Source organism: Carassius auratus, chromosome 43 (genome assembly GCF_003368295.1).
Source record: "Carassius auratus strain Wakin chromosome 43, ASM336829v1, whole genome shotgun sequence".
Lineage (NCBI taxonomy): Eukaryota > Metazoa > Chordata > Actinopteri > Cypriniformes > Cyprinidae > Carassius > Carassius auratus.
In genome coordinates, this window is record NC_039285.1 from 20,280,375 (window position 1) to 20,293,452 (window position 13,078).

The 13,078-nt window shown below is 35.5% G+C and overlaps 1 long non-coding RNA gene across 1 annotated transcript; it reads right to left on the reverse strand.

Moving 5' to 3' along the window:
- Positions 1–392: 392 nt before the first annotated feature.
- On the reverse strand, positions 393–1,321 carry LOC113061298 (uncharacterized). Its single transcript, XR_003278345.1, has 3 exons — positions 1,205–1,321; positions 820–883; positions 393–586 (listed from the first exon to the last, which is right to left on the reverse strand). It is a non-coding gene; the product is annotated as an uncharacterized LOC113061298 (long non-coding RNA).
- Positions 1,322–13,078: the final 11,757 nt, after the last annotated feature.

Below are 13,078 nucleotides of genomic sequence, written 5' to 3' on the forward strand. Positions count from 1 at the left end.
ATATATAGCAGCAGGCTACTTCTCGAAAACGAGGAATATTACCCAGAATGCACTGTTTTAATGAAAAACAGTATTTTACTGTCGAAATTTGGCCGTTTTTTACAGCGATTTTTAACAGTGCAGAAGAGAGAACAATGTCAAATTTAGCATTCATCCCAAAGACTCTGGATTAGAAACACCCTTGCATTAGCATTAACTATTTTTTTCTGTAATTTGATATGAATGTGTTATAATACAAAGTATAGTGTTATAAATGCACATAATAATAAAAAAAATATATATGTATACAAACATTGTGAGGATTTACGATGAAAACACAGCTGAAACACATCATCAGTCTTGTGAAAATGGTCCATGATCTCCTCCTGAATGACCAACAGATACATCAGAAAAACAGTGTGCTTTAGTGTACTTTTAATTGCTTTTCTATATAAGGTTGAACAGAACACAGTTACTCATAGTAAGGTGAACTCATGTCGGCAGGTTCATCAGCAAGAAGCTCCTCACCATCAGTAAAGTCTGCAGTGCTGCTCTCACCAAATGGGTCTCCTGTTATTACCACAGCTGTTCTGAGATTATGTGTAGGCTGTTCATTGAAAAAAATAGTGATATACATCAAATTAAATAATAAAATATTTACATTTATTCATTTAGCACAGGTATTTTTTTATTATCTTAAAAATGAGGAACACCACAGGAATTATTTATGTCATATTATTGCATTGAATAATGGTTGTAGACTAATTAATTACACAATGTGTCTATAATGTGTGTGTGTACACTACATATGTCTACACACATGGACAAACTCATACTTACCTCATCATATACAGTCCAGGACAGCAGGATCATCATGTAACAGGAGAGCAATGGTATAATTTCTCTAAAATAAAAAAAATAAAAAAGAACTGTTAATAACCTATAAATGGGGTTAAGTGAGGTTAACTAAAGTTCAGGAGCAGGGCCACACCTCAAACAATCACCTGACTTCCAAACCTCCATATATACCAGGCCACCTCACACCACTCTGCTAGTCTCGTTCTCGAGAACCCACCCTTCCCTCCCTTTCTCATCCATTCAACCAACCTTATCCCACATTATATTTCTATCAGGTTGTATCAGGCGTGGTCCTAGCTAGTGAAATAATTGAATGTTTTAGAAGGGTTTCTGGTGTGTGTCTGCTACCGTTCACTTATTTACACACCTGCAAAATATGGGGTACGTCCAGAGAGGTCTGTTTATTGTCAACCAGCATCAGACTTCAGCAGCTGTCTGTCCACTGCCTCACAGGTGTCCACTACAGAGCCACATTTCTCCATTAACTGCTGAATAAAAAATAACATATGGGTAGTTTTTTTATTGTTTAATTCAGTTCAGTGTAACAGTGTATCATATATAATTTTGGATTAGGCCAAGCTGAAACACTATTTCAGTTATTTCAATGTCAAATAAATAATGAAATACTTACATGGTGCTGCTCTGTGAAGCTTTTGAGACTTTCAGAGAAGTCATACTGGATTTTCTGAGGAGAGAAAATGATCAAAACCAGTTTAAGTACGTTATGTGCAAATGTAACGTACGTTAACATGGATGTGTAACTATTTAACAAACGTAAATGAAAGAGTTACAATGAATAAACACATAAACACGTAAACAATGAATAAACAAATAAACATTTAAACATCATGCGTACACCAAACTAATAATTATTGTTTGTGACCTTGTGTTTGTGGTCCCCATTTCGTCCCACAAAGTGCATTAGACTCGTAAGCATCGCGGCTATTAAATTAATGGTTAAAACAAACATACAAAAAAAAAAAAAAAAAAAACATACAGTCTATTGTGTCAGTGTGGGAATTAGTATACAAATAATAAACCTGTGTATTTATTTCGGAGTCTTTACTCACCTTGCGCAGCGGTTGTTTCTTACTCTCTTTGATGAATGGAGCTTGGAGCCGTTACTTCTTTGTATTTGAAATCGCTCTTCCACGCACGCGTGACAGGCTTTATTTCTAACGATTGTGCCTTTTATATCTCTTTATTTTACTTTATCTTATATCATATCATCTATCTATCTATCTATCTATCTATCTATCTATCTATCTATCTATCTATCTATCTATCTATCTCTCTATCTATCTATCTATCTATCTATCTGTTGCAGAGGGACTATTTGCGGTGTAGGCCGGGGTGAAACCCGGAATGTTTGTTTGTTATTTTGCTTCCCCCCCCGGTCCTAGTTAAGCTGTTGCACACCGGATGTTTTGAATGTGTTGTTGCCATTTTTGCAAGCCAGTTTCTGTATTTGCTGCTGAGTTTAGTAAAGACGATAAACAGCAATGCCTGCGAGCATCTTTAAATACTCCGGTTATCACACTATCTATCTATTTTTAGGGTTTGCAAAAAATAATATCATTATATTAGACTTGACAGTAAAGCTGCTGCTTTTTGTTTGCATTCAGATGTGAAGAGTAACATAAAAGGCAATCTTACCAATATTATAAATGTAACTCAAAGAAGAAAATTATGATTTGACCCCTTATCTTTTCTATGTTATCAATAACTCACTTCTGGCTAGAGTGTCTATCTGTATTTAAACTCTCCAGTCTTTGTATGACTCCATCATAGTTTATTATGGTCATTATGTTTATTCCAGCTACATTAAAAGTGTGTTACATCACTAACACAGCATGCTAATATAAGCAGTCATTACCAGCTGAACATATGGCTGCTATTATGATTAATTTTTGCTTCAAGAGAAAGGGAATTTCTACATGTTTCTGAGATTAAACCGAGAGAAACAATGCATTTATGTAAATGTGGTGCCATCTGGACATTATACACTGACTGCTCCACTTGTTTCTGTTACTATTTGGATTTAATAGCAAAAATGTTAAATGACACTAGGATTATTTATATAATGTCTGGACTTGTTGCAGTAAATAAAAAGCCTACTGCACAATGTTTCCAAAAGCAATCAACAAGACTCCAGAACATCAATTGGCATATTGTGAAGTGAAAAGCTGTGGGTTTGTATGCAACCCCAATTCTGAAAAAGTTGGGACTTTTTGTAAAATGCAATTAAATTCCAGAATCTGTGATTTGTTTATTCACTTTAACCATCATTTAATTGACAAAAGTACAAAGAAAATATTTCCAATGTTTTCACTGACCATCTTACATGTATTTTGTAAATATAAAAAAATTTAACCTGGTTAGTGAAAACTTTGGAAATCTTTTTCTTTATTGTGATGTTCTTATCAGCTGTTTGGATTCTCATTCTGACAGCACCCATTTACTGTTGAGGATCTATTGGTGAAGAAGTGATGAAATGCTATACTTCTCCAAATCTGTTTGTTTATGAAGTTTATGAAATCCAAGAGTCCAAAAACAAGAATGGTGTCTGACTGAGCTTTAAAATGAGAAGGGAACTGCTAATCCCTGCTGCATGGGTGAGTGGTCTCTTTCAGGTCCGTTTCCCTTGGTTATGCTTAAATACCTCTTTGCTGTTCATAATACACATCCAGGAATCCACAACCTGTTTAGAGTCATCAATCTTAAAATGCACTACACCAGGGTACACAATGAGCTAAAAACATCCCTTCATCTTGTAAAATCAATTTTCAGGTGATGCATTGTCATGGTAACTGATCTTTGTGACATTTTTCTCTCCCATTCTCTATTTTATAATATTAATAATCCCCAAAATCAAAATAAAATAAAAAAATAATAAAATACTTCTGTTTCTACATATTGAATGCTGGATGCCTAATGAAAGACTCTCTGTGAAGAATATCAGGTGTATCATAGTATCATAATAAATAAATCATAAATAAATAAATAAATTAATTAATTAATTAATTAATCTAATTTAGCCAGTAAAACTCTCTGGATTGACAGACAGTTGCACAGCAAATAATGAAATAAAAAATAAGTTTTAAAAGTTGAAAGATATTTAATAAAATCTAAAATTCATCCACCAAACCCCTAATCATCTTTAGAAAAAAAATACAAGCTCATTTTCTGCATTTCACACAGTTTGCATTTAAAAATCATACTTGCAAATCACAAAAGCATGCAAAAACATGTTATGGTGCTCATTTGCATATTAGGCCACATCCACAGTTTGCACGTGAAGGAAGGCAGCCAGGAACATCAGCTGATTAACTAAGCCACTTCATTACCCTTGAAAATCTAAATGATTAGAAACCTAATTTACCTGTTTCAGGGAACAGGTAAGTAACAGCTGAATCATCTTAATTATTGTACTGTAAGACGACATTTGAGGGGGCAACAACCAAAAGACCATGGATAGTTTACATTTATGCAAAACATGGAACCACTGAGGCAACACTTATTTGCAATGGGCTTTGAATTGCATTTTAACTAGGCATGTGATTTCTTTTTTTTCATCAATCTCTTTATTAAATTTTAACATGAAATAGGAACAAACAAAACTCCCCTTCACATACATATATATAAAAAACTAAAATTAATAACAAAAAAATAAATAAATACCCTTACGAAAAATAACCATGGTTTTATTGTAGTAAAACTGTAGTAACCCATGGTTTTTTGGCGTATTGACTCCCATTTGTCTAACCACAGATTTACTACATATACCGTTGTTAAACTATGGTTAATATAGCAAAACCATGGTTAATTTGTGGTTACCATGGTTTAACTATAGTAACCATGGTTTTTTGGTTTCATTTGTAGTAAAACCATGGTTAATTTTCGTAAGGGTACATATACACATATATGAACAATGATGGACAACATAATTATATAAAAACAAAACAAAACAAAAATATGAAAAAATATATATTTTAACTATTAGCTGTGAGTAACGGTCCATAGGGCTACTGCCCATTTATTTGCAGCATAAATGCGGGACGCCAAGTTTACTGAGGATTATCTGGAAAGGTCAACTTTCCAACATATTCAAAAAAGGGATCCCACATCTTACAAATTTTTGCCTGGGAGCCCCTTAACAAATGTCTATTTTTTTCCAGTTTGGTGAAGTACAGAACATCCCTAATCCAGTGAATATGAGATGGAGGAGTAGGAGACTTCCAATTCAAAAGTATCAAACGCCTTGCTAACAAAGGCTATGAACATCTTGAGCTCTGCAGACAATGGCGTTGTGACCAGAGTTACCCCGAAAAGTGCAGTGACAGGATCAGGCACTATTCTTTTCCCTGTGACCTCACTCAATCAAAAATATTTTGCCCTGTTTTAAAGTTGTTAAAACAGGGCAAGACCAAAACTGTCATGTGGAGGGTAAGGAGGAACTCACTTGCAGACAGGACATACTAAACACAGGATTTATTAGCACAAAAAGGGGCAAAAAAATGACTAGGGCAGATACTAATAAAACATAACAAGACTGGGTAGACACGATAAACAAAGACTCAAAACACAAGAACACTAACTACAAATAAACAATAACAGGTCTCACAACATCTTCTTCCAAGGGCAACACCAAGTAACAATATATCACAGGAACATGTAGTAACACATATCACAGGAACATGTAGTAACACATATCACAGGAACATGTAGTAACACATATCACAGGAACATGTAGTAACACATATCGCAGGAACATGTAGTAACACATATCGCAGGAACATGTAGTAACACATATCGCAGGAACATGTAGTAACACATATCGCAGGAACATGTAGTAACACATATCGCAGGAACATGTAGTAACACATATCACAACGTGGAACAATCACAATGAACCGACAAAGGACAGAGCACACTAGGGGATCTAAATAGGAGAACTTATCAAGACACAACAGGTGGCACAGGTAAAGGCAATCACGACAACTAGGATAACAAGGGGGGCGGGGCAAGGGAATGAGACAACACAAGCACATGGCCCAAAGACAAGGCCATGTGCTTGTACACAAAACACGGGTCTGTCATGATCCTTCCTCAAAACTAGAGGAAAGTCAGGACATGAAGGCAGAATCATGACAAAAACATATGTATATGTGTTTCTGCTGCCTGGTGACATCGGTCACAAGTTGGGTGGCATGTGAATTTTGACTGAATTTGCAACTCACTACTTTTCGATTTGATTCAAAACCACATTATGTTCTTTTTTTAAAGATTGCCTGAAATAATAAAAGAACAATGCTATGAATGTGTTCATGTATGTTATAGTATCGATAACAATCAATATGTATACCTTGTAGTGCTACATTTGCTCTCAGTCTGCAGATTTAGTGTTGTTTTATTGTTTCACCATTTTGCATCAGAGATTTATAAGAGAGAGGCTGCTGCAGAACAAAAAAAAAAAAATCATTTTTACAGAAGATTTCAGATTTTAAAAACTGTTTTAAAAACTGGGGGTCGTTATTGGTCACTGTGCTATTGTCAATGCCCCTGGGTTGTTTTCATCAAGAACAATGTGACGTTCCAATGGGTCTGCAACTTATCAATGGACCACATGCAATTGATATTCTATATTATATGTGGTGAAATATCTCTTTTATTTGTATTGTATTCTTTCTCTATTTTTCTATTTTTGAACAGAGCTCTATTTTCGGTGGTCTATTGTATAGTGTTTTAAAGAAGGAAATATTTTTTTTCTTTTCTTTTTTTTCTGGGGATTACTGTCAGGATCCTGCCCTGACAGCCCTGTCCATCTTGTCTCTGTTCCATGTTTCTTTGTTTGTCTTGTGCCTAAGAACATGGTTCTGTCTTTGTTCGTGTCTGCCACTTGCTCCCCTTGTCCCACCTCCTTGTTACCCCTGGTCACGCCCCCTTGTTTAGCCCTTGTCTGCTTGATTGTTTTCACCTGATCCTCATGTGTACTGTCCTATATATTGGGGTTTCTTTCCTTGTGTCTCTGCTGGTTTGTTTTTGGTGTTTACTGGTTTCTAGGGCTAGAATTGATCATTTTGATCTTGCGTAAGTTCTTTTTGATCTCTTGTCTAGTTAATCAATATCCTTGGTTGCGTTTTGGCTTTTAGTTCTGTCTAGTTCTTGTTTTTTGATTGTGCACATCCTAATCTAGTTTTTGTTTTTACCCTTTGATTTATGTTTCACTTACTCAGTTTGTTCCTTTTTGGATCTTGGCTTTTTGATTAAAACTCTGATTTATTTCTTTGGATAGTGTTTATTTTGCCTTTTTGTTTAACCTTTATTTTCAATTGTATTTTTTATTTTGAGTCTAGTCTTGTTTTTGTGCATTGTCCTGTCTTGCCCCACTCAGATTTCCTGGCCACTGAATCCCACTGGCTGGAAACCGCTCACCTCTCACGCCAAGTCTCTGGTCTTGTGAGCCTCTTCCTAGTGACTAGTCTCGTGACATTGGAGTTTCACTTGAAGCTGCGGGTTTCCTTTGTCTACCTGGCCTTTCCTCCTGGAGCTGCCTACTCTGTGCTTGGGCCCGTGGTCATCCCTCCTGCCCGTATTGTTGTTTGCCCTGCCCGTCTGTTTGAACTGTTTCACTGTAAATTCCTCAGCTGTTCCAGTCTTCGTCTTGTTAATAAAATACCCTTGTCTGCTCATTCTGCATTTGGTTCCCATTTCTTGCAGATTCCTGACAATTACAGTACGCTGTAATCAATATTTGAAGTTGTTCAAAAAAAGTTAATGAAAGTTGGCTTTAGGTTTTAGGACAACTTTGAAAGGTTTTAATCCACTTCAAATGCATACTACTATATTTGCAACCTCGTTTATTTTGGAATATCATCATTGTAACAATGTTTCACAGCACCTGATGAGCTGGAAGGAGTTGTAAGCATTTAAACAAAGTCTGCACTATAATAGGCCTTCACTAGATCAGAGGAAAGGTTTTTGTGTCACATTTTACAATAGATTTATTTGCTTTCTGAATCTATGATCTTTTGGGATTTTTCCTTGGAATTCGTACACTTCTATAAATAAAAGATCCAAAATTAACTTTTTAATATTTCAAAGAACCCTTTTCTCTACTTTAAAGATTTTATGTTCATGTTACAATGCGTTATGCATACAGTATATGACTGTAATGTACAGTCGGCTATCTGTGATTTTGTTGTGTTATCAGATTTCGCACTCTGTGGGATCTATTCTGAGCCATGTAGTTAGTTAGGAGCACTGCGCATGGGGAACATAGAAGATGCTATCAGTGTAAAGTGGTTCTCTGACAGGGTCTTTAATCACAGCACAAAGGGTAAAAAATAGTCAACCACGATTCCCTCATATACAGAACATTGACCCTTGCATTACATTGCTGTCTTGCTGTACATTCCAGACACAACTGCATCTAGTTTACTGGCTAAATTGGATTCTCTGAGGGTAATGAAGATAAAAGTGGCTGTCATCACCCTGAACTTCTGAGTGCTCTGGGTGGTGGTAATTTTTTTTTTTGCTTTTCGACATTGAGGTAGTTTATGATTCATTTTATTAATCAGTAAGAATGTGGGAATGGGCACTATTAAGTAGCAGGAGTTAATAGAAGAAACCAATGTGGCTTTAATAGGAGGTGCTGTTCGAGTCAGCCATAGCATGCGGTTGTGCAGTGTCCTATTTAACACGTCCATGCTGGCAGGGTCTGCGACCCATCTGTTTTAATGAAAAGCACACACGTGTGGACACACACACACATACTTGTAAACACCAAAGGTCAGATGCGTTTCTAGTGTGAAATATTTGCTCTTCACTGTGATAAAATAGGGCTAATATTTGTCTGTCATTTTTCAGCTGTCAACTCTGAGTGTGAACACAGCCAAAGCCCTGAATAAATATTTGCTGTTGATTGAAAACATGACCTTAGATGTAAAAACCGGATAATTTTACTAGCCGATTAGTTGTTTTAACTGTTTGGAAAATGTTGTATCCGATCCAACGTCTAACTAGAGTTGTCAGTCAGAAGGAATCAAGTGTTTCTAATACTTTAACAATTCTGTAAATGATTATTTTAATACACTTAATAAATATTTGTAAACAGTAATATAATTCCATATCCCAATTTATATAGTGTCTCTAATATCTGTGTACTTACATAGTAACTAAATGTGTACATATAATGTAACCACAGTGTAAGTACACATTGGTACATTGTATCTGGAATATTTATGTAACTACACACATGTAACAACCGTTATTGTGTGCCAATAACAGGACATGTATAACGACATTCTGCAACAACAATATGTATAGGAGTAGTTGAAACAATTTGATTAAAGGTGTGGAGATGGGTAGGTTTAGGGATATGTAAAGTGGGAAGGGTTGGATCTCAAGTTGGAGTTGGTGCACCACTGGAACACCAGTGTATGTACATGGTAACTCCTCGGGAACTGCCCACTTAATATAAAAGGTAACAATCAGGACACCAACCAAAATGTATATGTAAAGCCTAACTTACTGGCCACTGCTGTGTAACATCCAGAGGTGGGCAGAGAACCTAAAAACTGTACTCAAGTAAAAGTAAAAGTACTTCTAGAAATATTTACTCAAGTAAAAGTAAAAGTACTACTCTGAATAGTTACTTGAGTAAGAGTAAAATAGTATCGGATAAAAAATCTACTCAAGTAGTTAGTAACTATTTACTTTGGGTCATATATACTAAGCCTATTTTTATTTAGATATATAGATAAAATGGATGTAATGTATGTGTGGGCATGTTTTTGTGACATATCAGGACACAACTTTGTATAATGACATGGGTATGACACAGGTATTACAAGGAGAGGGTGACTTATGAGGACATAACCCATGTCCCCATTTTTCAAAACGCTTATAAATCATACAGAATGAGTTTTTTTTTTTTTTTTTTGAGAAAGTAAAAAGTTTCCTGTGAGGGTTAGGGTTAGGGGTAGGGTTGGTGAAGGGCGATAGAATATACAGTTTCTACATTATAAAAACCATTACGCCTATGGGATGTCCCCACTTTTCACAAAAACAAACATGTGTGTGTGTGTGTGTGTGTGTGTATAAATTTATATATTTCATCAGCCTTTACTCTAATTTATGTAATTTATTATAAAACCCTGTCTGTTTACTTAAGTAACAGATATAGGTGTCATGCCATAACATATTTTTAATACGACTAACTTTATATTAAATGTGAATTTAACATTCAAAGTTAATGTGATATAAAAATTGCTACTAATCTTTCAATTGTTCAGAAAGAGAGCAAATAACATTTACATTATTAAAAGTTATTTTCACTGACAGTCAAGAGTTCAATCACTCTCAGAAACTCCCATTAAAATCACTGAAACTGTTAACACTGTGAAATCAATTTCTTAATTGTAGATTTTTACACACATCTGCACTTTGTTGTTTCTGACGAGAGAATTTGCCAGAAAGAGGTCTCCAGTCAGCGAGCGAGTGAAGGAAGCACTGGCATTCTAGCGATGACTCATCTGAGCACCTTTGATTGGCCATTGCATTCAAAAGCTCAACAGAATCTTGTGTGATTGGTTATAATGCGCAGTGCTGTAAAAACGCATTTTTCTCTGGCTCAGCACCAGCAAGCGATTACAGATCTGAATTCAGCAGCTGATGATATGACTTGCTGAACGTACTGGCACTGGTGTGATTGTATTACAATTAATAAAATCTTAATCAGCTTTTTTTTGTCTTTTGGAAGATGCATTCAACTTGACTACCCTCTGTTATAAGCCACACAAGTACAACAAACTAATGTCACGGTGGTATCGTGTACTGTAATCGAATGTAACCCAAGTTATTACCTGTTAAACAGTATACAGTACACACAGTGTTCACCTAGTAAGGATCTCCATCGCAAGCAAATAATTGCCTTTGCAGATTTGCTTTCTAGTTCCATAGTCAAGTTTTCAACGCTGCTGATCCTAAACATTACAACTCTGAGTGAACCGCTTCAGACGCTCAGCGCATGGGGCAGGGAACTGAACAAATCATTCAAACTGATTCATGAACCAATTAACTCATTTGCCAATTGGTTTGATCAAGCCTTTGAACAGAATTGACTCAAAAGAATGAATCATTAGCTCATTGTCCAGAGAAAAGTAGATGGCGCGTTTGGAATAAACTGAAGCATTTATAACATTTATTACATTAAGATAAAGTAACGAGAGGAGCGTCACCCACAGTAACGAAGTAAAGGTACAGATTTTTTCCCAAAAGAATTACTCAAGTATGAGTAAAGGTACCCATAATTAAATATACTCCAAAAGTATTAGTTACCCCAAAAAATTACTCAAGTAAATTAAACGAAGTAAATGTAACTCGTTACTCCCCACCTCTGGTAACATCAGAATAATTACATGGTATATATAACCATTTATATATATAAATGTTTAACATATATAAATATATAACACCAACATGTCATTAGTCAAAAATGACTATGCTATTTGACTGTGATCAGCTGTGGTCATTTTTATTAACTCAGCATGCAAAGAGCTTTCCTGGAGCATTCCATTCTTGGTAGTGCAGCTGAAGCAAACAAACAACTATTGGGTGGAAATGCTCTGTCAAAAGATATTTGGGATAAAATTTTGGAGAGACATAAAAGGACAAGTCAGGAGAAATAGGAAAAATAAAAAAAAGGCTTTATCAATGCCTTTAAGCACTGTGAAGTCTATTGTTAAGAAGTGGAAGCAATTTGATACAACACAGACCTTCCCTCGATCAAGGTGTTGTTCCAAACTGGATGAAAGAGCCAGGAGGAAACTGATCAGAGTAGTGACCAAGAGGCCTACAGAAACTCAAGCAGTTGCAGGATTTTTTACAAAGAGTGATCATTATGTGCATGTGACAACTATGTCACAAAACATCCCCATGCAGTCATGACTGAGCTTTGCCAAAACACATCTTGAAGATTCTGAGGCTGAAAATACAATTAAATGTACAGAGTTACTATTAAGAGTTCAACAGGTACAAATGGAAGCAAATTCTGAACTGGAAAGTTCATTATCAGTGCATGATTTGTACTCGGCAGTAAAAGTCATGGTTAATGGTCTTGCCCCAGGAAATGATGGGATGGACTTTTATAAAACATTTTGAAGTGCAATGGGGCAAACCTGCTGAAAATACCCAATGAAAGCCTTGCTGAACGGCATCTACCTTTGTACCACAGGATGGATTTTACATTACTGCAAAAAAATAAATAAATTAATTAATTAATTAAAAGTACTGATCTTATTGGTACCAAGAATATGATGCCTACATTGCTTGGGCAAAAAAAAAAAAAAAAACCTTTGGTACAACATGTAACTTGGTTAATGACCAAATTTATATTCCTGTAGTGTGTATTCAAATCACAGAAGAGCTTAATCCAGACCACATCAGCATGCAGATGAGTTAAAGAACAGAATGACAGTAACAAAATAATGGAAGATTTTCATCAGTGAGAGTTAATCGGGGTGAAGAAAAGTTTTGGGTTACTGATAAATGAATGGAAAATTAAGGTTGTTTAAATTGGGAAAGTGGTGTGAGTAAATTTAAGCAATGGTTTTACTGTTAAAACTAACTGAGACAGAATATTAGAGATGGATTGCAGGGTAGGAAATGGGAAGTGGCTTTTTCGTCTTTCTAAGAAACACCATTATATACTGCTCGGATGGTTTAGCCCTGTGGTGCATTTTGGCAGTACTAGAACCTCCTGTGGATATTTCAAGGAAAGTGCAAGCAGTGATTGTTGATTTGGGAGAAGATCAACTATATTGGGTACCGCTAAACTGGCACTGATTGAAGAAAATGGGATAAGAGGTATGGGATAAGATTAATTTTATTTAAATGTGTTAATTAATTAATTACATTTTAAGAAGTTATACTCACCAACACACACAAACACAGTCATTACTCCAGTTTAGGATTACTGGAAAAAAGAACAATTGTATGGAAACCAGGGTTCCCTATTAAATAGAAAAGAATAGTTGAAATGAAAGCATTTATTTGAAACTAAAAACTTTAATAACATTGTACAATCTTTTACTGTGAGTTTTGATATATTTAACGCATCCTTGATATGGACAGAGTAAACTGATTTCAGAACTGAACATCAGAATATGTGCAGATATAAAACCGAATCCAAAAAGCCAGTATAGCTGACATCAGTATAGCTGTTTTATTTATTTTTCTC